General features: G+C 39.8%; 1 protein-coding gene across 4 annotated transcripts in view; it reads right to left on the bottom strand.

Annotated features, from left to right (window-relative positions):
• LOC124115137 (breast cancer anti-estrogen resistance protein 3 homolog) overlaps nt 1–27,505 on the bottom strand; it is a 153,460-nt gene that overhangs the window by 72,967 nt on the left and 52,988 nt on the right. The window contains exon 1 of one of the 4 annotated variants that reach the window (XM_048389970.1): nt 4,337–4,502. The exons of the other annotated variants lie outside the window; for them this stretch is intronic. The gene's annotated coding sequence lies outside the window, so the exon portion shown is untranslated. Of the gene's footprint in view, nt 1–4,336; nt 4,503–27,505 lie in introns of those variants that run through there. 4 annotated transcript variants of the gene reach the window in all.

Below are 27,505 nucleotides of genomic sequence, written 5' to 3' on the forward strand. Positions count from 1 at the left end.
GTTTGGTGCAAGTTTAATGTGAGTGAGTGAGTGAGTGAGTGAGTGAGTGAGTGAGTGATTAATACGTTTGACTCCCATATCATTACAGCATGCAGCAAACTATGTTTATAACGAACACCCTTATAATGAACTGACCTATATAATGAACTTATTTTTTAGTCCCGGCCATTTGTTGTTATTATGATGTAGATATGCTTATAACGAACTACAGTTATTATGAACTACAATTAATGGTCCCTTTGAGTTCGTAATAACCGTAGTTTACTGTACTTACAAACAATATTATGGGCAATAGATCTGAACACATCTCATAATATACACACATTAAAACAATTGACTCTAAGACAGCACACTCACAAACAATAATCCCCAAATTACCATTCCTAAAGATTCCAAGACAGAGCATTAAGTAAGAAATCCAAGATAAAAAGTCTTTCAAATTTCAATTTGACTGCAACTTTCACAAACATTTCAGACATTAAACTCTAAAAGATAAAAAATCAACAAAGTAAATTAGAAATACAACCCTAACTCAAGTTGAAGAAAGCGGCCATTTAAAAAAAAAAAAATCTAAGCATTTGTCACCATAATCCTCCCCAAGCACGACTGCATAAACAAATTGTTTTTAGACATTATTAACAAAAACTTCACACAAACATATTCTCCCCCAGTAACAACAGACGGTGACACAGACACTGAACACTATAAAAACAATAACCCCAAGTGCTGTTTGGCCTTGAGAAACTGGAGAAACTTGAAGAAATCCAGGACCAAAAGAAGTTACATGCCGAATTACCGGACCACGCAACAATATGTCCGTCAGAATTCCTAATCCTTACGTAAGCATATAGCGCGACACGTTTTAAGCCTATAGCTGATTGGAGGAGAGAGGTTGAAGCTTGTGATATGAAAGTAATACTTGATAGCTTCTTCATCTAATAATTGCACCTTTTTCTCGACAGGTACGTTAAGTTTCCCCGGCTGGTTTTGGGAGGTAGAAGATTAATGGGAATATGATACTGTTATAAGTATGTTCAGCAACACTTTAAAAACACGCTGTGATTGATGGGCAGCGAGAACCTGACAGAAACACGACCAAACCAGTCAAGGCTTATCCCCTTATCTCTCAAAAACACTTCTCGAACAAAAGATAAGATTCTGTACTGCTAGTATATGACACTGTTTTTTTAAAAAAATAGATGAGTTTAGATGTTTTTATTTTTGTCTCCCGCTAATTAGGTATATTCGTTAAGAGTGACATGTTCGGGGAAAGGCAATACTTATAGTGTTTGTATGGTGATATGTCTTGCTTTATTTACGTATTTAATAACTTAAGCATATCTGAAACATTTGTTTGTTTGTTGTTTAAACATTCCAGATATATAGTGTCAGTATTGATTAAGTCTGGAACAGACAACCAGTGATTGATATAATGAGCAAAGTTCCATGGTAAGGGTACAATGCCACACAATCAACCAGTCACTGAGTTGGACCATCCAGATGTAGCTGTGTGTGTGACAAGCGTAGGTTCCTTGAGACTTCTTACCACGAATTACAATGCAGTTGAAATATTTGAATATTCCACGTGTTTTGAATTATTTAATAGTGTCAGATATGATGTAAGCTTGGATTACAGCTAATTACAGCTTTCCCTTTTGCAAACAGGATCTGCTAATTCAATAAATGAGACATTGCCAACATTGTGATGTCAGTTATCACATGTGTTTATAGAAACGAGAACAAGAACGCCTTGAAATCTCTGATGTTACAACACTTGGTGTATAGGCAAGACTCAATTGTGTCAAAACGGTGTTTTCAAGAAGTCCAAACTTGCAAGTGGAAGAAAGTGGAAGAAGGAAAAAAGGCTTGCAGTCACCCAATTGAACATGTCTGACAGTTTACAAACATTTCAAAGTTTTAACACTCTCAGCCAGTCTACATTTCCAGTTTAGAGGAGCTTTATACCTTACTGTTCAGAGTGGGAACCTAGACTAACATCTAGTCTCTGAAATGAATATATTTTACAGAAAAAAAGTTGTTGAATTAAAGTTATAAAATATAATAAAAAGGAGCCCAGTGACTTTCTTTATTTCCAGATACTGCAGTAATCTAGACTTGCCAAACATTATAGACTTGCATGGGCTGTATTGGATATATTTGTTCCAGGGTCGGTATGACAGACAAGGTACAACCTATAGATCTGGGGGCCGTTCCACAAAGCGATCTTGGTGTTACGACTGTCGTAAGCCTGTGTTAAAGTATGGGAGTTACGATCATCTTAGCGCTAAGATCACTTTGTGGAACAGGGCCCAGGGTAATGACTTTTAGTCAGTGAAACATATATCATCAGAACTTCTTGTCTGATCTTCATCCATGTCTGTCAGCGAATTTAGCCTCTAGTCCAAGTCAAATTAAATGTCTTCTGGTCGAGTAGTGAGTGAGTATGGTTTTACGTCGCTTTTAGCAATATTCCAACAATGTCATGGCGGGGGACATCAGAAATAGGCTTCAAACATTGTACGATGTTGGGAATTGAACCCGGGTGTTTCGCCGGATCAGCTGACACCTTAACCTCTGAGCCTTATCAGTAGTTGATTCAACTGTTAATGATCATTGTTTTGATGACTTGTTACAAATATTACATTAGTGAGTGAGTTTGGTTTAACGCTCCTTTGAACAGTATTCCTTGTCAATTGTACTGGTGATCATAACAATATTGATGATAATGCGGATGGTGCTATAGATTATGATAGTGATAATGTTTGTTTGTTGTTTAACGCCGCACTCAACAATAGTCCAGCTATAGGACAGTAGTCTGTAAATAATCAAATCTGGACCAAACAATCCAGTGATTGACATCATGAGCATCGATCCACGCAATTGGGATACGATGACATTCATCAACCAAGTCAGCGAGCCTGACCACTGATCCTGATAGTCGCCTCTTATGACAAGCATAGTCGCCTTTTACGGCAAGTATGGGTAGCTGAAGACCTATTCTTCTTCACGGGTCGAGAGTGATGATGATTATTATCATGGCTTTGGTGATAATGACACAGATCATAAGACACATAATGTCTGAGATAAAACCTCAACACTAGAGTCTTGATTGCAGCCTAACAGTCTCCACTGGGCAAAAAGGCAAAATATTGATGAAATTTAGATGAATGGATAACTGAAAATCAGTGATGACACCAGGCTTTTGTGAAAAGGGTAAGTTGTAACCCCCTCCCCATCCCCCAAAGTAACTTCTTCATCAATGAATATTAAGAACAAAATCACCAATTAAAACAAACTGCATTAAGATTATTATCTTTGAAAAAAGAGCCAACTCTTATCAAATAAGAAAAGGTAGCCAATAGAATTTTATCAATAATTCAGGCAGTTAAATCCCCCACAGTGTCTTCTTGAGAAGTAATCTTATTATCACAGCCCCGAAATGTGCCTATAACAATCCAGTAATTAGCTGGAATGATGTCGCGACTTCCTACCTTGCTGATGATGGAGATGACTCATCCATTGTGTTCAGCATTGGCGGGAATTAATTACAACAAAATATGCGAGAAGAAAGTTGGAGTGACAGTCTGGTTGGCCTTGTAGGACATGGTGACATTCTTGAACAATCACAGCTATTGAAATTGGGGTTGACGGATTTGATAACATGAGCGGAAGAACAGAATCTGTCATGAATCATCTGATAATTTGAGTCGTATATCATATTTTTTAAGTTGCATTAAAATGTGAAATAAATTTTCAAATTCTGACTCAAACTGAACAATGTCTGGTAATTAATCTCTTATTTCAATTGCAGATGCTATTTTCCTAACGTTACTGCAACGAATTGAAAACCAAGATAAAACTCTTGATCTATTATTTGTTTCTGAAGCATATATTTCCAGATAAACCTTTTAATTTGACATGACACTATTATGACTAATATTGATTAACCAATGAAGTTAATTAACAATTTCTTAAAATTTATTTGGTAATTCCTTGAGGCTTGTTTAACTCTTAAACATTTAAAAACAATTTCAACTTTTCAGTTCTTTTAGAAATGGTTTTGATCAATTGGGTACTGAATCTAAATTAATGAACAAATAAAGTCTTCAAAAACCCTCACAAAATCATGTTTGAATTAAAACGCCTGACCTTTAGAACTAACATTCTGAAACACAATCAAACTCATTAAACCAACACACATAATATTTCTAAAAAACATAAGCAACCAGAGCTATACATATAAAGTTTGTCAAACCAACCTCCAAACGAGACAGCTTGCTATCATATCACAACATGCATATCATAACTGTGACAGAGAAAATAAACACAGACTTACTGCTTTCACCAGCTACAACCACACAGTCGAACCCTGCACCGCTCCTAGCCTTACATCATCCACCTGATCCCGAATAATGACACAGTCTTACTTCCTGAACACCTACAACATCCCCAGAATCATAACACAGATAGGCCGATCACCTATGTGAAGCGTTCCTCCGCGGACCTCGCTGGTGTGCTTGGCTGCACCACTAACCCCCTCTCCGTCCTCGTCTGATTCATCACAACATGCTCCGGTGTTCAGTAATTCCAGGTCCTTCACATTTTTTCCCTCATTCGTGACCTCCAGCCACACTTCGGTGGCGCCTCTACCCCCCTCTAACAGATACCACCCTAAATATAGACCTCGTACACACACTCTGTTTTTAGCATCAGTTTTCTGAGAGATAAATGTTGAAATATTTTTTGTCAGTTTTTTGCAAATTGATGAGTGAGTATTTAACACTTCTAGCATTCTTCCTGCAACCTGTCTCTGTGCCACACGGCAGCAGCGATGGTAAATATCTGGGAATTCCCTGTAATGTTTCCTGTTTTTCTGTAGATTGATGGCAACTGATGCTCATTTGTAACTAATTAATTTTAGTACAGTACAAAAAAGGACAGATAAACTGTGAAACGTCCATCATCTGAGTTGTAACACTGCCGCTACACAACAGTCTCACCTGCCACTCTCACAGCTCCAGATTACACAAACATTTGGCTGCGGAAGTGGAATTCATCTAGCATCTAACATATACCCACAGGATCAGGAACAACACTTACTAAATAGAGGTCATATAAATGATATACATATATGTCAGTCTGGTAACTTTGAATATCATATAGCATAGTGCTGTTATGGCATATATTCCACTGTCATATATCCTAAAGTAATGTTATTGACACATATATAGCTTTATGATAAGTAGGTGAGTTTTACAATCTCACTCAAATGTCTTTTGATATCAAATATATCAACATAAGTCAATAAAAGTTTAAAACTCTGAGGCTTGCTGATGTTAAACCCCATTAAACCTCGCCTCTCCCTTGATCTCTTCAAAAAGCTGAAATTAATACCATTAAATAAGCAGTGTGATGAAAGGCTACAAAGTATCTGTTCTATATAAATGCCAAGTCAGATCAGACTTATTTTGGATGGTTATCAGTATAAATTAATCCCCTAGTCCTTAATCCAACACAGTTCCCCATCCCCCAAACACCACCAGCACCATATCATTATGCGAGTACATGTATCAGCTTGTCTCAGCAGCTGCCTCATTGCCATGGGCAAATCATCTCAATGAGTGGCTGTCATTTGTCATCCATCCAAACCTAAACAGTAAAATCATTTAAGTCATCAAAACATTGAATTGGTCCGCTATCAGTTTTAATTCTTGCTGGGAACATGCCAGGAAAAATCATCATCATCATCATCATCATCATCATCATCATCATCAGTAACATCACTATTTTACAAAGACATCATCATTGAAAACTGACACCAACATCAGAGGTGAGGTGAAATGGGGCTTAAAGTTGCATCCGAGATTATTGCACTTATATAGCGACGTGAATGTACGTGTGTGTGGCTACATGTACTAGTCTGGACTAATGCTGATTTCATAGTGCTAGCCTACTGAGATTCCATGCTGCAGTTTAACATGAATACCCCACTCAGACACAGTATACTGACTCCGAGACGACCAGTCCTTGTTTTAGCCCCTTAATGCCGAGCATCAGGCAGGGTAACAACAAGTACCATCTTTTAACGTCTTTTGGTATGATGCGGCCGGGTTTCAAACCCCAGACTTTCTACTCTCCGGGGGCATGCTCTACCACTAGACCACGGAGGCGGTCATCAACAACAGAATCACATTGTTGTTGAAACTGAGACAACTTTCATGAGTACTGACGATCAGCTCCAATGAGTTCTACTATTTTCTCATACTTCACCCAAACAACCAGCCTAACAAAATATCTAAACACAAAGATTCTCCAATTTCCAGCCCGCACAATACAAAAACAAAACAAATCCGATTCCTCTATTGCTTTTAAACCTGTTAGCTTTATTCCTTCTTTTTAATCAACCGGATACTTTGTTATCTCAGAGTTTGTCAGTAACAAATGAAGGAACCGGTGCATTATGGGAACACACTCTCAGGAGAGACTTTCAGAGTGGAACCCAGATAACAGGGCCCAAGGTTAGTTTAGCCCCTTCAAGGCACTCGAGATGGTGACAGGTATATGCCTAAATAGACTCACAATCAGCTAATATATTGTTGTAAAAAAGAAGAACTTTAAAACTGTTATCAGCAGGAAGCACTCTTGGCTTACACAAATAAGGAATGGCTTATATAGTTTTTGCTGGACTGAAACTGTTTGAATTCAGCCATATTGCGTTTTAACTTGAAGAAATGTCTGTTTTTTGTTATTAAGATACGTGTTTGAAGTATTGGATAACTCCCCAGTCAATTAATGGTAGGCAAGTGTGGTTTTAACTCTTTCTTTCCACAATAGATGGTGCCGCCTGATGCTGGTACTTCTTGTGTTGTTGGAACAAGCTCTGCACCGTATCTACCGCGATGGGTGTCACTTGGCTACAAATTTTATTCTCTTTAAAACTAACAATCCTATTTTCTTTAAACAATATATTCATTGTTGCATCATTAACTGGATCAGCTTCTTATCAAAGACGTTACAGAAACAGACTTCTTGCACTGCATGTTTTATAACACCGCATGTACACAATAACAGGGTCTTCCTGATTACTTTAATCTAACTGACATAAGCATGATAAGACCCATCTTCCTGAGGCAAGGGAGTTAACTGACTAAGTCCAGTTTCCACCCTTGTCGAACCAGGCTGGATTTATAGAGTTATATTTTAGCTGGACTAATGTGACTTTGCATAGTCCAATTAAAATACTGCAACAAAATTGAAATCCGGTTCAAAAACAAAATGGCAACTGCCTAGCCGAATTAGTTTCGATTGCAGGATTTGCAGAGCATGTGTAATGTCATCTGGGCATTGACAGATTTTTTAAGATCTTTTCATGTTTTTAATCAAGGTGCTCAAGTGATTTGATGTACTTCGAGAGTTGAACCAGTTTTATTACAATAAAGATCTTTATTATTGATGAGATCGTCTTGACTGGGGCACCGCAGTTTTGTTCGGATGATGCAAGTGATATGAGATGTTGAATCTGATTGGTCAGTAGTGGGGACATAGAAGGGACATAACTCATAAAAGCCACTGGTGGTATTTTGATTGAGCCTAGGAATTCTGGCCTAGTTTGGCAAGGGTGGAAACTGGACTTTTAAAGTCAGTTTATACTCCCTTGACTCGGGAAGATGGAAAAGACTGATAATTTATTATTTTACTGATTTTCAAGGTGTATGCTGAGGTCAGTAAAAAGAGAATAATATAAGAGAAGAACTTAAGATCATTTTGATACATAATTCACTATTTTGGTTTAGAGGGTATTTGTATCCTCCATTTTGTTGCCAAGACAACATTCAGATAAGGCTAATCCATTTTGTCATTTCATGGTTTACAAATGTTCAGGCGGCGGTCTGTAAATAATCGAGTCTGGACCAGACAATCCAGTGATTGACATCATGAGCATCGATCTACGCAATTGGGATACGATGACATGCATCAACCAAGTCAGCAAGCCTGACCACATGATCCCGTTTGTCGCCTTTTACAGCACCCATGGATTGCTGAAGACCTATTCTACCCCAGATCTTCACGGGTCTTCAGACATGTCTGACATTGCGGAGACTGACATCGTCTTGTCATCAGTGGTGGGACGGAGTATAAAACACACTACAACATCAGTTATGCTGAAAGAATGTAGACAGACGGCAAGGTTTTCACTGTATTGTCCCAACTGTAATATCCCTCACTGTGAGGCTAAAGCTAGAAGAAGAGTGAGTGAGTGAGTTGGGTTTAATGCCGCTTTAAACATTATTCCAGTTAGATCATGGTGTGTCACCTTTAATGTGGGGGGAAAGCCCGAAGTGATGCAGGTCTCAGACGTTTACCACTTCGGTGAAACCCACGAGCACGGGTATGGTGCTGACAAACCTAGAAACATATTCGGGGCGAACCGCGATTTCGAACCCACAATCATAGGTTTCTGGCATGCCCAAGGGACGCAACTCTGCACAGCGAATCGCGGCGCTTAGACGACTGGGCCACCCGTGCCCCAAGAAGAGTGAGTGAGTGAGTTTAGTTTTACGACGCTTTTAGCAATATTCCAGCAATATCACGGTGGGGGACACCAGGCCCCAAGAAGAAGAAGAAGAAGAAGATTTATTGTACATAAACACCCACAGGGGGCAGGGTACAAAACATAAACATGACTAATTTAAAACACTGACATACACATGCCGGGATTTATCAAAAATTCCAAACTAAATGCCCTTGGCACATAAATTAGGTAAAAACATATCAGCAATGATCTTCAAAATTTGGATTTTCTAAAAAGTTCTATTTTGAAATTCAGGGATTTTAAAATATTTCATATTAAACATTGAAGACAGTTTTTGTTTATTGGTCCTGTTATCAGTGAGATGCAAGTATCTCTGCTAAGCAACAATTTCACATGACGCAAATTTTTAATTCCAATTTCACTGACATTTGTTCAGTCTTTGGGCTAAACATCGGCTCTGAGCAGGTTTAGAGAAATATCTGACATGAGGAAGGAAGGCGGGAGGCCAGGGGACTGCATGACTTGCTGTCAAGCATTCCGTTCATTATTATCACACCTTCATGCCAGACTCACTGAATCATAACCGATTCCATATTGGCTGCTGTGATGGATCGTGGAATAAGAACTGGCTTGACATGGAGCATGCTGGGATATGCCAGAGGTGCAGGGATGCTATCCCCCTCGGGAGGACATCCTCAGACACTGATGTATTCTGTGGAACAATTCAGTCCTGATGGAGCTGTTTGCGCATCTAATACAAAGGAGGCGAAATGGAAATTATTTTTGTTGACACACTATAAATGTATATAAATGGTGTTGATCGTTGCTCACAATATCGATCACTGGATTGTCTGGTTCAAATTTAAATTATTTACAGCTGGAATATTGCTGAGTGCAGTGCTATGTAAAAGAAGACTTGGAATGATATTACATGACGTGGTTCATCCAAGGACCTATATATAGGTCCGTGATTGATCCAAGTCTGCCAGATGTGTAGATTCTAGAGAAGGTCATTGATCTGACACCAGGTTCTCTTCGGGGATTACCTCAACTGCCATAACATGGCGCCAGTAAATGGTAAGCTTTAGTGGAGTGAGTAGACAGTTGATGACAAACTAAACCTTAAGTTTAATGAGGCCACAGCATGGTTTAAACACCATTGTGATAACATCATGTAAACATGTCACAAGTTTTCTTCTGAAACCAGTGCAAACGAGGACAAAGGTACTGACATAGTTCATTCCTTCACCTTCTGAAATATTGGTAGAGCATGCTGTCAGAGACAGAATGTTTTTTCTGTCGCAGTTCAAGACATATGTTTGTTTGACTTGCCTTTGCATGTGTTTGTGACAGGTGCCACCGGTGTGGCAGGATGTGCTCACCTTCTCGCAAACACCTTGTATCATCACAATTTGATGGTGATTCTTAAACACATCCTCATGATATAGTCAGAATCATACAATCGACTCTGCTTTATGCTGAGATTTCTATTTAACATGGAAAGCGTTCTGTCGCTTTATTCATCTGATAGGAAGAGCAACATCATTTTGGGACAACAAACAACATAGTGTTTGCAGTAAATTAATATTTTGGTTGTTGAAACCCCCGAAGCCAAATCCTGAATATCAAAAGGTCCTCAGGATTCATCTTCCCGGGGGGTCTGTCCTACTCAAGTGTCACACACCCTGCACCCATTGTCCCACCCAATCACCATTTTGTGGCCTTTAAAACATACATGTGATGCCCAAGGGACATCCTCGTCCCCGACATCCCAGGGAGGGCCTGCCCACATAAACCCCCAACTGCCAATCCCCGTCAGCTGATCCCCATCCACACGGCACTGCTATGCTTTAAAGAGTGAAATAAAAAGGGGGGAAATTCAGCACACACAGTACAGAAACATTCCTTGGATTCAGTCAAGTTCCCCAATGCACCTGATCTGCATCTGCAACTGTAGATAAGGCGCCATCTTTACTTTATGTGATGCGTATAATCTTTTGCTCACTGTCTCTGATTAAAGGTATGAGATAAGATCTGCTGGTTCTTCATGTGTTTTTTTCATATTTTGAAAGCTCTCCACATTTGAATTATATCATACTTTTTTATGATGCAAGGTATGTCAGATTTAATAAAAACACATTCCTTATATTCACCAAGATCCGCCAGAATCGTGACACCAATATTTTGTGTACAAGACTTCTCACAGGTGCTCACATCAGCTACTGGTGCATCTCCTTCTCTATAGAGAAGGTAACACTTGTACCATATGCTGCAGAAACACTTCTCACACAGACTGGTTCCTGGCTGTCTGTGCCTAGCATCATCTTCATGATGTAAAGAGATGAATTCTTGTTGCTATCCTTTTGAATGAATCTATTTTTAGATGACAACTATACTAGGATATCCCTTTGGTTAAAGCCCAACATCTTCTCACAAGGCAATTTGGGATTTGGTTTTCCAATACAACAAAAACTAAAAAAACCTCTAAACAGAAATCTATGATATGTAAGCCTAACCTTCATTATTCCAAGAATTTTGCCATTTTGAGCAAACATTTTCACTGGTATTGTCAAACTTGATATTGATGTTGAAATGTATTTTCCCTTTTTTCTAAGATAGTTGTGAGATAGGCAACAAAAAAAGTAAAACATTTTCCAGGCAGACTGTATCAGCTTTGTCTACTGAAAGCCATATATTCATTGAGATAAGGCAGACCTGAGTTTGTGACTCCGGATGTTTTAACATCAACCCACATCATCAGCCACAAAACTGTTTACTTCAGCATTTTCCCTGCGCTGCGTGACATTTGCAATGTGAAGTACATGGTAACTGTGATCGACACCAACAGGAGACACTCTAACTCAAGCCGAAGATGTATATATATCAATATACGTCCTTGCTCAATCCGTGACAAACTTTTCTAGATGAATCTGTTTCAAGAAGCTGCTATCAGATTATTATGCTGTCTTCCTAGCAACTGTTCTGGATACTTTCAGTGCATTGTCAGTAACATCAAAGATAGCTACACAGTTTCTTTGCAAGTGAGTGAGTGAGTAAGTGAGTGGGTGGGTGGGTGAGTGGGGACAAATAAAAACAAACTGGATAGCAGAGAGGTTCTATATTCCATTGATCAGAAACCAGAAATCGCTATTAATATTATTTATTATTTAAAATACTATAACTAAAACCTGTTGAAAATATATATTGAAAACTTCGAAATGCAACGGATCATTATGAATCGCAAGAGAAAATAAAAATAATAATGAAATAATATATATTTTTTGACCTACCGACATGAATATTTTGGCAAAATTCTTTAAACATAAAATAATAAAAAAGATCTAACATCAGAGTGTTAGCTTAATGTGGGGTGAAAGTCCCAAATGACACAGGCTGTCGACATTCATCACGGTGGTGAAACACATGAGCCTGGGTATGACACGCCCACGACTAGTCAGAGAGGATGCTATTTCAGTTGCATGTGTCACTAGAGGGGTGTATGGGATTTTACAAGCTCGATGGCCTTGTACACCACCAGATCAACGTGTGTACAGGAACATTCAGCTCGTCAAATTCTGTACACGCAATCTCATTAAAATCAGACCTTAGTTCTCGCTACCGCTAAATAAAGATCTGAGGACATACCCAGGTAGGGTCGGATAATAGTGGGTTGGGTACCCAGGTAGCGTCGGGTGATAGTGGGGTGGGTATACAGGTAGGGTCGGGTAATAGTGGGATGGGTACGCAGGTAGCATTGGGTGATAGTGGGGTGGGAATTGGGTAGAGTCGGGTAATTGGGGTTGGGTACCTGGGTAGGGTCGGGTAATAGTGGGGTGGGTACCCAGGTAGGGTCAGGTAATAGTGGGGTGGGTACCCAGGTAGGGTCAGGTAATAGTGGGGTGGGTAGGGTCAGGTAATAATAGGGTGGGTACCCAGGTAGGGTTGGGTAATAGGGTGGGTACCCGGGTAGTAAATTTGGACTTATGCCAGCCCTAATATGTTTGTGTGCCTTATGTGCCTTACAACCGCTGTTGGGTTGACATGGTAACACAATCTGAACATGGTAACACAATCTGAACAGGGTCAGTTGGGGTGAAAGAAGCAGCTGATGTCACATGAAACACCAGCCATGACATCATGATGTCTGTACCTGCCGACCCACTTGTACTGGTTTTCACAAGATGGTGACTCGCCAATCAGAGAGATGGATTTTATTATATGAGTAACAATAAAGTAAAATCCAGAGCAAAGGACCACTGTCACAGGACCTGTTTGGGGGAAAAGTTCAAAATGATGGATAAAAAACTTAATTTAATAAAGTTTTGAGATATATCCCCACACCCCAAAAACATAACTGTGGTAATATCGATATATTTAAACTATTTCAGATTTTCTCCCTATATGGGATGTTGCTCCTTTGATTGTAAACTTGATTTGGTCACAGGTCAGTGGCATTAAATGGACAATGGTACCAAGATACCATATTGGACGGTTGTATTTTGCCTCATTTTGATAACCATGTACTTGCCACATGTCCTGGCTTTAAGGACTACAATGCCCGCCCCACCTAGTGCGAGCTGTTACTGACCATCTCCAGAACAACGCCATTGACACTCTGCCTTGGCTTTCTCTAGGCCTAGGGACCCTCCATAGACTAACATCTAGTCTCTGAAATGAACATATCATACAGAAAAAACAGTTGCTCAGTTATCTTAATAAAAATAAAATAAAAAGGGGGCCCAGTGATTCTCTTCATTTGCTGATACTGCAGTAATCTAGACTTGCCAAACATTAGACTTGCATGGGCTGTATTTGATTTATATTTGTATCAGGGTCTGTAAGACAGACTCGACCCTCCACTACCGATCTAGAATCTCCAAGAATGGACCAGACATTGCATCAGGAATGGCAACACATCTCTCAGTTGAGTATCAGGCGTCTAATATCTAGCATGAGGAGCCGTCTTGCGGATGTGATCCGTGTACAGAGTGGTTACTAGGGCTGCAACGAATACACGATGAGGCGAATACGATCCGTTTCACGAAAATAAGGTAAAGAATACGAATATTAATTCACAAATACAATAACAAGTCAACAGTTGATGTATTATTTGTTATATTCAGTGAAACAATAACAACATAAATTATTTGACATGGTTTGTTAATAATTAATATATTATACATTTGTATACTGCATTTATCCAGGTACTATGCTCAAATGCGACGATGACCAGTGACCACAATACTATCAAATTAAATATTATGAGAGTGTTGTCTATAGAAGACATCTATGAATATAATATGTTCTCACTGATATCTTTAGATACAGGGTATGTAAATGCACATGATTGCATATTCATAAATATTTGATTCTACATTTTTTCCACGAATAACGAATTCAATTCATGAATGGACACGGTTCGATTCACCGAATACGTGAGTGAATCGTAACAGCCCTAGTGGTTACACCAGGTATTGACTTATGCTGTTGAGTGAGTGAGTGAGTATGGTTGTACGCCGCTTTTAGCAATATTCCAGCAATATCACAACGGTGAACACCAGAAATGGGCTTCACACATTGTACCCATGTCGGGAATCGAACCCGGGTCTTCGGCGTGACGAGCGAACGCTACCCGACCGCCCCCTTATGCTGCTGAACATGTAACTGTGACAATGGACCACGTTACTAAGACACCCACATGCTGATCTGTCCATCTTATTCCTGACAGTTACCATACTTATACTGCCTCTAGTTATCTCCAATACAGTCCATGAAGTCGCTGGCCAATAAAGTTGCGTTTTTTCTTTGCAAATACATATATCTCAAAATCTGCTCCCCTTGCAGCTTTGAGTGAAATGATTTCCAGATAAACTGGTTCTTCGGGGAACATTCCTTTTCGCTTTATTTCAACTGAACACATTTTTCCCCACACTAATTAACCATCGAGCCTCACCCATCACAAGTCATGGTCTGACAACTCTTCACAACCCTTCGAAAAGTCAGCAACAAAATCTGTTTTTACTCAAAATCTATTCTGTTGAACCTTCCAACAAATTAGTTTAAAGAATATTTTAGAAACATGTAAACAAACCCTCAAAAGCGACAAATTCTCTTCAAAACTTCCTGTCTTCAAACAGACGAGGAAATTGTATAGATTGCAACTCGCCATGTTCTCCTGCCACTGTTTATACCCCTGGGCAAATGAATTTACGCAAATAAAAACACACCTGGTTTAAATTGAGAATGGTAAAAACCCTAATTCCTTCACCCCGGATGGACTGTCATGGCCGCCACACTCTCACTTTGTAGTTCATCACTGTGAAAATGAACCACTCTTCAAAAGACAAACCTAATCAAGGTCTTAAAACACAGATATGAGAGAGCCTTGAAGACACATTTTAATTTAACATTTGAGTGCATTTTAACTGAGGCAGGCTGTAATATAATTTGTTTTAAGTGGAATATCTGACTGACTTTCCTTTAGGCTGTGCCTCCATCACAACTACCTCGGATTTCAAGTACTTTATTTTGTCTGCCTTGTTTTAAAATCTTATTACATAACTTACAAAAAACATAAAGGATAAAAAAAAGCAAAAATAATTTTTCGGTGGAACCATATAAGTTTCTTGTTTTACATATTCTCTCGAAATGTGCCAAATTAATGGTGCCCTCACAATGCCTGTACAATGAGGTGAAATGGGGTTTAACGTCGCGTCCAAGATTATTGCACTTATATAGCGACGTTCTCCCATGAGAGCGTCTCGTACAATATATTCTATCCTAAGCCAAGATGCAGGAGGCGGAAAATCCCATAAATATTGTTCAAGGTTATTCAAAAAATTTAGAGAAGTGTGCACACTGTTTCTACGTTTCTACCTCCAAAATGAAAAAATAGTAATAAATAAATAAATAAATAAATAAATAAATAAATAAATAAATAAATAAATAAATAAATAAATAAATAAATAAATAAATAAATAAATAAATAATAACTTCACAGACTGCTTATTTAATCATTAACATAAAAATCTGTAGACACAATCCAAAATCGGTGACATCAATCAGCGCAATGATGTAACACAAGCCCCGCCCTGTGGGTGTGGCCTAAATTTGTATAGGTTAATTTATGGAGACGTAAACACAAAAGTAATGGCTTAGCTATCAATCGAATAGAATCACTTCCAACTTCAGTTTTAACAACAACAAAAAAATAAATATGTAAAAAAAGTATATTTTCAATCCATCACTATTTTTTTGCATCCATGAAACGGGTTAATAAATTATCTGGCCTTATGTAAAATGCACATAATATTAATCTGTTGCACATATGTAAATGCCAAGCAGAAAAACAGGTACATTTCCTGAAAGCATTTAACATTCTTCTAGTTTTCTTAAGAAGGAGTGAAATATGATTACTGTGAGGCAAATAATAAATATATTTAAATAAGAACATTGAAGGATCATGATGGCTGTACTAGCTGCCCTGACCGTTGCAAACATCTGTTTCTGTGATTTTCTTAAAATAATGATGGTAAAAGATATGTGTTCTCTTCATGTTGAGTTTCTTTTTCAGGGACATGCTACTCAGGGTTTACTAGCGAACAATGACCCGATGTTCAATGACAAAATCAGGTGCTCATCTTTGATAAGTAGTTTTTTTATGAGGCAAATTTCGCATTTTGTTGTTTGAGACATTTTTTACAATGTTTTTTTTACATTCATTATCTGGGGAATAATTTCTTGGAATATATATCATTGGCATGAACTTTCATAATATGCTTTTAATATCCGGACAGTATTGTGATAGTGAGTAATCTCTTTCTCATATATGATTGTGATAGACTTTGCTTCCAATATGTATTTTTTATTCTCCATATGTTCTTGTTTTCTTTGTTTGCTTCAGTTCAGCAGAACATTTGGTAATGTCATAAAAAGCTTTAACAGACTGCAGAGATACAAACTCGGACTGTTGATGTGGAGAGTTAACATCTTGTCCATTGAGCCATTCCACCATCTTCCCGAGGCAAGAGAGTTGACTGACTATAAGAGTCCAGTTTCCACCCCTGCCGAACTAGGCTGGTATTATGGAGTTACATTTTGGCTGGACTAATGAGTCTATGCATAGTCCAATCAAAATCCTCTAACGTTCACCCTCCCTAACGTCCACCCCTCTCCCTAACGTCCACCCCTCCCTAACGTCCACCCCTCTCTAACGTCCACCCCTCTCTAATGTCCACCAGTCTCTAAGGTCCACCCTCCATAACGTCCACCCCTCTCTAACGTCCACCCCTCCCTAACGTCCACCCTCCCTAACGTCCACCCCTCCCTAACGTCCACCCTCCCTAACGTCCACCCTCCCTAACGTCCACCCCTCCCTAACGTCCACCCTCCCTAACGTCAACCCTCCCTAACTTCCACCCTCCCTAACGTCCACCCTCCCCCTAACGTCCACCCTCCCCCTAACGTCCACCCTCCCTAACGTCCACCCCTCCCTAACGTCCACCCCTCCCTAACGTCCACCCCTCCCTAACATCCACCCTCCCTAACGTCCACCCTCCCTAACATCCACCTTCCCTAACGTCCACCCTCCCTAACGTCCCCCCCTCTGGTGATGCCAACTATCCCTGCATTACCAGAAGTAACTAAAGTCAAGTACTGTAACAGATCCCAACTTCATTTCTGTGTCACAAGGTTGAAAAAGATCTGTTTTTTCTTTCTACCAGAATATGTAGCCATCTGGCACCATGTCAGTCAGAAATGAGGAAGTTCCACAATAGTTCCAGAGAAGTCAGAGGGTATTATGTTCCCTCTACTTGAAGAACCACCCTTGTCTCTCCTGGCACTGGAGTCTTCTCATGGTGCTAATGTTTGGCTTCTTCTCTTGATCAGCTAATTAGAGACAGCAGATTGCGTTTTTGGATCACATAGTTAAAAAAAAAAGTTTTTTCTCTTGGCAATTTAGGGGGATATTTTACCTGCGAGGTTGGAGGACACTGAAGCGTTAACACATGGTTGGTGAGCGTATTCCATCTGTACAAGTAGACGGAGTGTTTGGTTCAAAGGTACTGATGGATGGATGTGTTGGAGACTTGTTCAATCAAGTTCAGGTAGCAGGGTTATCTCAAATATCAGCTGAACACCTTCAGCTAGTTTATAAAGATGTATACGCAGAGACGACCAGGAGTAAATTGGTCTTCTTGATTCTACCATGACTCTACCCTGTGAGTCTGCTGTATCACTAGTCACCTACTAGTATCTCAGTACAACAGCTGGGAAACACTGAGGGAACATTTAGCCCATGGTTGTTACTTATTGGACTTCCTCGTGTGAATTAAGCAGAATAGGAGCTTAGTATTACATGCAGACCAACATGAGTAAGTGAGTTGAATGAGGGTGAGTGTGTGATTGAGTTGAATGAGGGTGAGTGAGTGAGTGAGTTGAATGGGGGTGAGTGAGTAAGGTGAACTAGGGTGAGTGAGTGAGTTGAATGAGGGTGAGTGAGTGAGTTGAATGAGGGTGAGTGAGTTGAATGAGGGTGAGTGAGTGAGTTGAATGAGGGTGAGTGAGTGAGTGAGTTGAATGAGGGTGAGTGAGTGAGTTGAATGAGGGTGAGTGAGTGAGTTGAATGAGGGTGAGTGAGTTGAATGAGGGTGAGTGAGTGAGTGAGTTGAATGAGGGTGAGTGAGTGAGTTAGTTGAATCAGGGTGAGTGAGTGAGTGAGTTGAATCAGGGTGAGTGAGTTAGTTGAATCAGGGTGAGTGAGCGAGTGAGTTGAATGAGAGTGAGTGAGTTGAATGAGGGTGAGTGAGTGAGTTGAATGAGGGTGAGTGAGTGATTGAGTTGAATCAGGGTGAGTGAGTGAGTGAGTTGAATCAGGGTGAGTGAGTGAGTGAGTTGAATCAGGGTGAGTGAGTGAGTGAGTGAGTTGAATCAGGGTGAGTGAGTTAGTTGAATCAGGGTGAGTGAGCGAGTGAGTTGAAACAGGGTAAGTGAGTGAGTGAGTTGAATCAGGGTGAGTGAGTGAGTGAGTTGAATCAGGGTGAGTAAGTTGAATCAGGGTGAGTGAGTGAGTGAGTTGAATCAGGGTGAGTGAGTGAGTTGAATCAGGGTGAGTGAGTGGGTAAGTTGAATGAGAGGAAGTGAGTGAGAGTTGAATGAGGGTGTGTGTGTGTGAGTGATCAATATCAACAAAATATGATGACAGAACCTTCCACACCAAATGTTTCTTGTTGTTGTTGATGCCACACTAGGCAATGTTATAGCCATATAACAGCATCTGTAAATAACTGAGTCCAGACAATCCAGTGATTAACATCAATCTATTGGGATACAATGACATCCATCAACCAAGCGAATAAGTCTGACCACCCAATCCTGCTAGTTGCCTCTTACAACAAGCAGTGGTTGCTGAATCTCAGTTCTTTACGGGTGACACAGAGGAATAGGTAGGTGGACCCCTTGCAGATTGCAGAGTTACCCAAACCCCCCCCCCCCACACACACACACACACACACACACACCCCCCTCCTTGACTCACTTCGCGATGTGTCAGATGAGCCCCTGCAGCTGGTAGACAACAAAATCAAATAAATAAAAACTGCTTTTTTCATCAGCACCAAACAGGAAATTGGTTTTCCCCTCACTTTTTCATACTTTGAGCAAGTTGATCTGGTCTCCAAGTAACAATACAAGATCACCTAATATTGCCAAGTTTATTTAAGGACTGTATTTAATGCTTGAACAGATGAAACATGTTCCTCAACCACTGACTTCCCCATGGGTGGCCTTTACATCTACAACTACAGGAGAAACTGAACATGTGGCGAGACCTACAGGCTACACCACCATGAACAGCTCGGTTAGAATCATCTTCCCGAGGCAAGCATGTCCAATAGCCTATCTCAGAGCCTTGTTTCTACCCTTGCCACATTTCTTGGCTCGATCCTGGTGCTACCTCGCGTAGATCATGAGTTGTGCCCCTTGTAATGAAAACGCGATATCCAATCAGATCGCTAAAGTTCCTTAACCTGTATGGCTTCACAAAGATGGCGACTACCATAGACGACAACCAAGTCGATCAGATAATGAAAACATTTCATCCCTAACAGACAAACACAGGCTTCGATGAGGGGTTTGTAAGATGACAAAAGACATATTCGTGTCAACAAAGACAGGCAGCGTAGATCACTTTCATTTGATTATATATGTTAATCCAATCATATTTAGCACAGGAAAGTGGGAAGGGTGGAAACAAGACTTTGATAAAAAGGCTAGTGGAGGCTCTTCCCTTGGGAAGATGGGTTAGAATTGGTCCTCTGCAACCCATGTTAGTCGCAAGAGGCAACTGAGGCGACAAATGGGATTGGCTGCTTTGGTTGATGCATGTTATCATATACCAATTGTGTAGATGCTCTTTATGTCAATCACTTGATCATCTGGTCCAGACTAAATTATTTACAGACCACCATCATATCCCTGGGATATTGATGAGTGTGGCATTAAACTACAAACAAAACAGACATACAGACTATAGAATGGCTTGCTGTAGAGATGAACACTGTTGCATGTGCATCGGGTATGTACAGGACAAAGCATTGAAAGTATTTAGAATTAGTATTTATTAAGTATAAAATGTATTTATTGATAAATAATTTCATTTTCGTTGTGTTCATTGTAATTCCTGCATTCTGATTACCTGAATTGGTTAGTGTCTTGAATTCATTTCCCAATGATCGTAAAAACTTAAGCCACGTTTTCCAAAGGGGACTAATTCTACTACAACGGAATGCCAGTGATTCCCAATTATAATAATTACAGTCGAGGAAATTCTGTATCATCATGCACAGGACTTTTAAGCAAAATTCATGTTTTTTTTGTGGAAAGCAAATTGCATCACCTTAGATGATCAACGGCTGGCACCATAATAGTACACGGCTTGCTCCATCCTACCTTTACTTGCAGAAAGGCATCAATTCCTCACCGAAGTTATCCAAGATGTGTTTTCATGCCAGTAGAAAAAATGCAGAAGCCAATATGTGTTAAACATTCTTTCCTTAAATGATGTTTGTATGCTGTTTAACACCACACTCAACAATATTCCATCTGTATGATGGGGGCATGTAAAATCCAGACCAGACAATCCAGTGATTGATATTATGAGCAACCATCCATGCGATGCGTTCAGGGTACGACAAAACACTAATAACTATGTAACTGAGCCTGACCACACAATCAATTTGCCGCCACTTACAACCAGCATAGGTTGCTGGGGACCAACTTTCACCTGAAATATCAACGGGGGGAGGGGAGGGGAACTTGTTTGAGACAAAACCATGGTACTTTTTTAAAAAGATGTTGGCACCAGAGTGGGATGAGTGAGTGTGAGTGAGTGAGTTTGGTTCCAGTTATATCGCGGCATGTCAGCTTAATGTGGGAGGAAAGCCCGAAGTAATGCAGGTCTCAGACATTCACCACTTTGGCGAAACCCACGAGTACGCGTATGGTGCTGACAAACCTAGAAACATATTCGGGGTGGACTGGGATTCAAACCCACAATCATAGTTTTCAGGGAGCAACTCTGCACAGCGAATCGCGGCGTCTTAGACGACTGGGCCACCCGTGCCCCCCAGAGTGGAATGAACCCAATACCATCACTCTGTTTTGTAGTAGCAATATTATGAAGGCCGCTGAACGTCTATCCTGCTTACATGAGCAGGTGAATCACTTAGATGTATATGATATAATGTCATACAGGGCACCCGTCTACTTCACACTGACAACAATTTCAAAGAAACATATATCCTCAATAATAACACATTTAATATGATGTCAACTATCATATTTGTGAGAAACATGTTTTGCTCAATAAATTCCGCATGTTCTAAACATACTTAAAGCATGTAAAGTTGAGCGACTGGCAAGTCTAGACAGTTTACCTATTTATGAGAATCTTCCATCTGCTAAAACCACACAAAAAACTCCATTAATTGCAACAACACACAATCCCAGCATGCACTGCTGCCACAAAAGTGGGAAAAACCCACGTGTAACCCGATCCTCCTCACCTGCGGTTTGTGGCACAACGCTCGAGCCTCGTAAAACATCATTGATGTGTCATGCATCTCTCGTGGTGCAATGTATCTACGGAGGCAGGTTTTCTGCATACTAAACATGACGGTCGGTCGTAAACAGTAGAAAATAAGGCCATCTTCTTGGCAGGATAAGGGGCCAAAGAAAGTTGTCAAGGATGGCTTGAAGCTATTCCCTTAATAATGAATCCTGATGCTAAATTGTATCTGTCACTCATGGTTGAGGGGATAGATTTTATGCATTAAAGGAAAGGAAAAACTAAATACCACTGGCGCCTATGTTCAGCCTCCCTCTCACTCTGAGGATAGGCTACAGTAGTCTGTATGGGCTACAGTCTGCTACAGGGGACACCGACGGTCAGTCCTCCAAGGCTCTACAGATTGCTATGCGGAGTTGCATCCCTTAGCCATACCAGGATCATACTATTTCCCACAAGATTGACACTGTACCATTCGTCACCACTCGCCCCTTTCTGTAACCTACAGGAAGACTTGCACCCTATCGATGAATATTACGTGAGAAAATATGACAAACCAATCAGAATGAGCGTATGACTTCAAGAACTTCGGTCAAAGAATCCTTCAGGAATATTTTTTTATTTGACATATGTCTCTAATTAAACACAAGGTTAGTCTTAAATTTGGCATCTTCGAAAGTACCAAAGTTTGCTCTACCCTAGCCTTGCTCCAAGGCTGTACTGATGTGTAGTAATTCTATCCTGCTAATATGCAAGTCTTGATGTGTGGACAGGAGTAAGGACCCCAGTATCCAGTAATCCAAAACTTCTGATTAAAACTAATAAAATTATTGCCTTAGAGACTTGTGCAAGTCTAGCTCTACCCCCATGTGTAGTGTAAGAAAATATAATTTTGACCCGAACTATTATAGTTAACACATGAGGAAGCTTGTAAGATTTCATGTTAGTCTGTTCCAAACCTGCTGATACTGCTATAGGATGAAACATTACATTGATACATGGCTTCCCAGTCAGTGATGTAGATATTTAGTGTGGGTGGGAAGCAAGCCAGTTGCTTGAAATGTTCTAGGAGCCCACTGTAGCATTTTGGGGGGCCACAAAAAGACCCTTAGGGGTCCCAGGAAGAATAGCTTGTCCCCACCCTATTTCTCTCATCATGAGTGAAGCTGATGGCTTATCCATGGTAAACAACTTCCCGAAGCAAAAGAGTCCACTATAAACTTCCAGTCTCCACCCATGCTGAACTTGGCTGGAATTATTGAGTCATATTTTGGCTGGACTAACGTGTCTGCATAGTCCAATCAAAATCACATAATGCAAGAGACATCAAACAATATGGCGACTGTTATGCAGATTTCGGTCGATTGTAGGATGGGCAGAGCATGTGTAATGCCAACTGGGCATCGACAGATATATTTCAAATCTTTTCATGTTTTTAATTAAGGTAATCACGTGATTTGGTGCACATCGTGAGATAAAACCTGTTATATTACGATATAGATCTTGATTATCGATCAGATCTTCTTGACTGAATGATGCCTTTTTGTTTGAAGCAAATGTAAGTGATAAGAGAGTTGGAATCTGATTGGTCAATCGAGGGACATAGAAGGGACATAACCTGTAATAGCCACTGGATGTGCGACGATCGAGCCTAGAAATTGCAGCCTAGTTCGGCCATGGTGGAAACTGAACTTTTACAGTCAGTTAACTCCCTTGCCTCGGGAAGGTGATGGTAAATTGCAAAACATGGAGTACGAAGCTGATGGATGATTGCCCTGTATGTGGTAGATTGTAAAACAAGGAATGTGGAAATGGTGGATGGATGGATATATTATTGCACAAACATTCCACACACAAACCGTGACACTAGTATCAAACAGGAACATGAAGAGAATTATCACACAAACAGCAAAAAAGGCTCCTTTTTTATTCATAACCCCAGCAATTATTTTTTTCTCATGAGAACAAACTGTTACAATCTATTACATCCAAAAATATGTCTCCAATACAGATATTCCGCGTTATCTGATCAGCAGCCTGGTGTGACCTTGGTGTGACCTTGGTGACAGAAGCCATCAGTTGTTCGCCCACCCACCGCACACAGATCATGTACTTTTGTCTTTTACAGGAACAATCTGGATAGGAAAACGGTCCCAAAAGCAAGAACCCAGACCCAGTTCCTAGACTTGTATGAGTCTCTGAGAAAATTATTTTAAGAATAACAGTTAAGTGGTTTTTTAAATCATTATTTTGTTCCAATAATTGCATCTGTCAGGATGACAAGACCTGCTAATGACGAAAATACAATAACAAGATCAAAGTTTAACCAGACCTGCTTAGAGGCCGATTATGGCTCCAAGTCTGCAGTAAATGTCAGTAAAATTCCCCCAAATTGGAATTAAACATTTCTCAATTGATGTTCATATAGTTAAACCTAATGTTATGGCTATGTAGAGGTAAGCCTATTTCACAGATAACATGGGCAATAAAGACAAAGAAGCTATTATCTCAGAATTTACGAAAATAAGAACTTAAACAAAATAATGATTTTTTCCCTGTTTTGCTATCAAGGGCATTCAGTTCAGAATCCTTGATAAATCCCTGCAGATAGACGACCATTTACTCCTTGAAATTTTCTATTCTCAAAACATTTCACTTATCTAAAAAAAACATTCTCTTGATGTTGCATGTGAAATAGAGATGCCTAAGACTTGCTTTTTTATAATCTAGATTGGTGTTAGTTTCATAAAATAGATACAAGATATTCCAGTCATGGTGCACTTATAACTAAATAAACAGAGTGACATGATATCATCCTCAGGCAAAGACTTGGAGTAAGTCTAGCTCCCACCCATGTATGATACCATAATCTCCAGCATCAATGGCTGACATAATTCCTGACATCTAGACAGAACTTGTCTTTCTCTTATCCTGCCCAAGTAAACCTGTTGCAATGTTATGTCTGACGTCCTGACAGAGCTGTACTGGGGGTCGCCCACCCAGCAGTTGGCTCCGCCCATAAAGGCCTCTCCCACAGACAGGTGAAGGGGTACTGTTCAGTGACAATCTCTTCTCACTGTTAACCAAGTCCGGCAGAACGGAGCCCCACCCGATCACGTCTTTCAGTGATGGGAATTAATTCAAGACATCGGTGATAAGTGGTAGAATCTCTCTGAGTGCTTTTCTTGTTATTCTTGTCCTGCCTTGATGTTTGTTCCCCAGCAAGTGTTGGAAGTCTTATAAATCTTTCACTGCTGTTAAGGGACATTTACATGCAAACTTAAATGTCTTTCTGAGCTTGTAAGGCCACATTAAATTTATCATATGTCATTCACAATTTCATCCCAAAGTCGGGTTCAGAAATGATGAAGGACCAGATTATATATTTTTAGAAGAATGTCAAGTTTTTAAATGAAAGGTGAGGATAAAGAATTTGTTTCTTTGATGTCTGACGCCGCACTCAGCAATATTCCAGCTATATGATGGTGGTCTGTAAATAATCTGGACCAGACAATCCAGTGATTCTTATCATAAGCATCGATCTATGATATTGGGATGCATTGACCAAGTCTGAGCCTGACCTAGACTAACATCTAGTCTCTGAAATGAACATATCGTACATAAAAAAACAGTCGTTCAGTTATCTTAATAAAAATATAATAAAAAGGAGCCCAGTGACTCTCTTCATTTTCAGATACTGCAGTGATCTAGACTTGCCAAACATTATAGACTTGCATGGGCTGTATTTGATATATATTTGTATCAGGGTCTGTAAGACAGACTAAGCCTGACCATCCAATCCTGTTAGTCTCCTCTTGGTGGAGACCATTTCTAACCCAGATCTTCATGGGGTGAAAAGAGACAAGTATGGGTTGCTGAAGACCAATTCTATCTGGGATCTTCACAGGTCCATAATAAAGAAATGATGAAGGATCAGTTTTAATATGTTTAGAAGAAAACAGTTTGATCAAACAGGTAAAATTAAGTAAAATTGATATGTGAGTGAGTGAGTGAGTGAGTGAGTATGGTTTTACGCCTTTTTAGCAATATTCCAGCAATATCACGGCGGGGGACACCAGAAATAGGCTTCACACATTGTACCCATGTCGGGAATCAAACCCTGGTCTTCGGCGAGACGAGCAAACGCTTTAACCACTGGGCTACCCGACCGCCCTAAAATTGATAAGACGAAAGAAACAAACATTAAGTGAACGTAATATCACTTATCCGTATTTTGTGATACTCTTCTGCTGCAGGTATCCCTAAAGGGAATGTTCTTTAATGAGGTCATGACCTAAAGTGACCTTCACCTACCCCCTCCCTTGGGCCAAGGTGGCTGCTGACTTGTCCCCCCATTCACACCCCATCAATTCCAAGCAACATTAGCACCTGTCGGCTTCAGGAGGGTCAGCCCTGACCACATCCCTCACCACACCCCCCATTTACACCTCATCCTTCAGGGTGTCATGTTCCCCTGTGTCCTCCCAGTGCATGGGCACTTAGTTCACTGTACCACCTTCAGTCAAGTCTATCAACAACTCATGTGTCTATTGGATAAACACATTATAATCCCTTGTATGTACAAACCAATCAGCTAGTGGTAATAGCTGTATGTAGTGTCTCATAGTTTCAAACATGTCATGGAAAGTTTGGCCAGTCACACTTAAAATATGATATTCTAATTCTTCTTCTTCTTTTAAAACTGTCTTGTCAAGTATATCAACTTCCTCTTAAACTCGGGATCAATGAGGATACAATGTATATGTTAAGTGAAACTGTCTGGATCAATGAGGGTGCACTGTAAACATGAAGTGATCCTGTCTGGATTAATGAGGGTACACTGAACATATTATGTGATACTGTCTGGATTAATAAGGTACACTGTACATATTAAGTGATTCTGTCTGGATTAATAAGGGTACAATGTACACATTAAATGATACTGTCTGGATCAATGAGGGTACAATGTACACATTAAATGATAATGTCTGGATTAATAAGGGTACAATGTAAACATTAAATGATAATGTCTGGATCAGTGAGGGTACACTGTACATGTTAAGTGATACTGTCTGGATCAATGAGGGTACAATGTACACGTTAAGTGATACTGTCTGGATTATTAAGGGTACACTGTACACATTAAATGATACTGTCTGGATCAATGAGGGTACACTGTACACGTTTAGTAATACTATCTTGATCAATGAGGGTCCGCTTTACATGAGCCTATTATAAGTGGGCCTATCTCAGTAATGGTGTATTTGAGAGTGATATATAGCCTCTGAGTGCTTGTCTCTCTGTCCAATCAGAAGAGTACTCCTCCCTGCCATATTAACATGATCTCACACCATGATGTGTTTTTGATTACTTCCCCTTTTAACAGTTTCTACAACTGACATGATAATCGAGAAAACTGGCCCCGTTTTCATTAAATTGAATTCAGAAGTTATTGAGGTGTGAGAAGCGCACACGTGGACGCCATTACAGTCTGGTTCGCTAAACTACCTTCCACACAACTGTCAGTCTGCATTATCTAAGTCAGTCCCAGTTATTACCAAAACCATCAAATCTATATTCCAAAATTACATCATTTAGTAAATGGCTTTCTAGAAATCTTAAAACAACATCAGTGTTGTAAAATGCCTTTCATGTTTAAATACTGCCAATATGACATCTGGAAAGAATTAGTAATGTAACAAACACCTTCCTATTATTATTCTTCCCATCTCCCTTGTGTTTGACAGTACTACTTCACACGAACATTGCTTTTAATAACGCAATTACATCAATCATTTCTAAAAGGAAAACAAATTGTCATTAACAGACTAATTTATTGTTTGAATGTTTTTTCAAAAACAAATACTCATTTCAAATGAACCGATTCATTCCAGGTTACGAAAATA

The sequence above is a fragment of the Haliotis rufescens genome, unplaced genomic scaffold (genome assembly GCF_023055435.1).
Source record: "Haliotis rufescens isolate VD_foot unplaced genomic scaffold, xgHalRufe1.0.p SCAF_8, whole genome shotgun sequence".
NCBI classification, from domain to species: domain Eukaryota; kingdom Metazoa; phylum Mollusca; class Gastropoda; order Lepetellida; family Haliotidae; genus Haliotis; species Haliotis rufescens.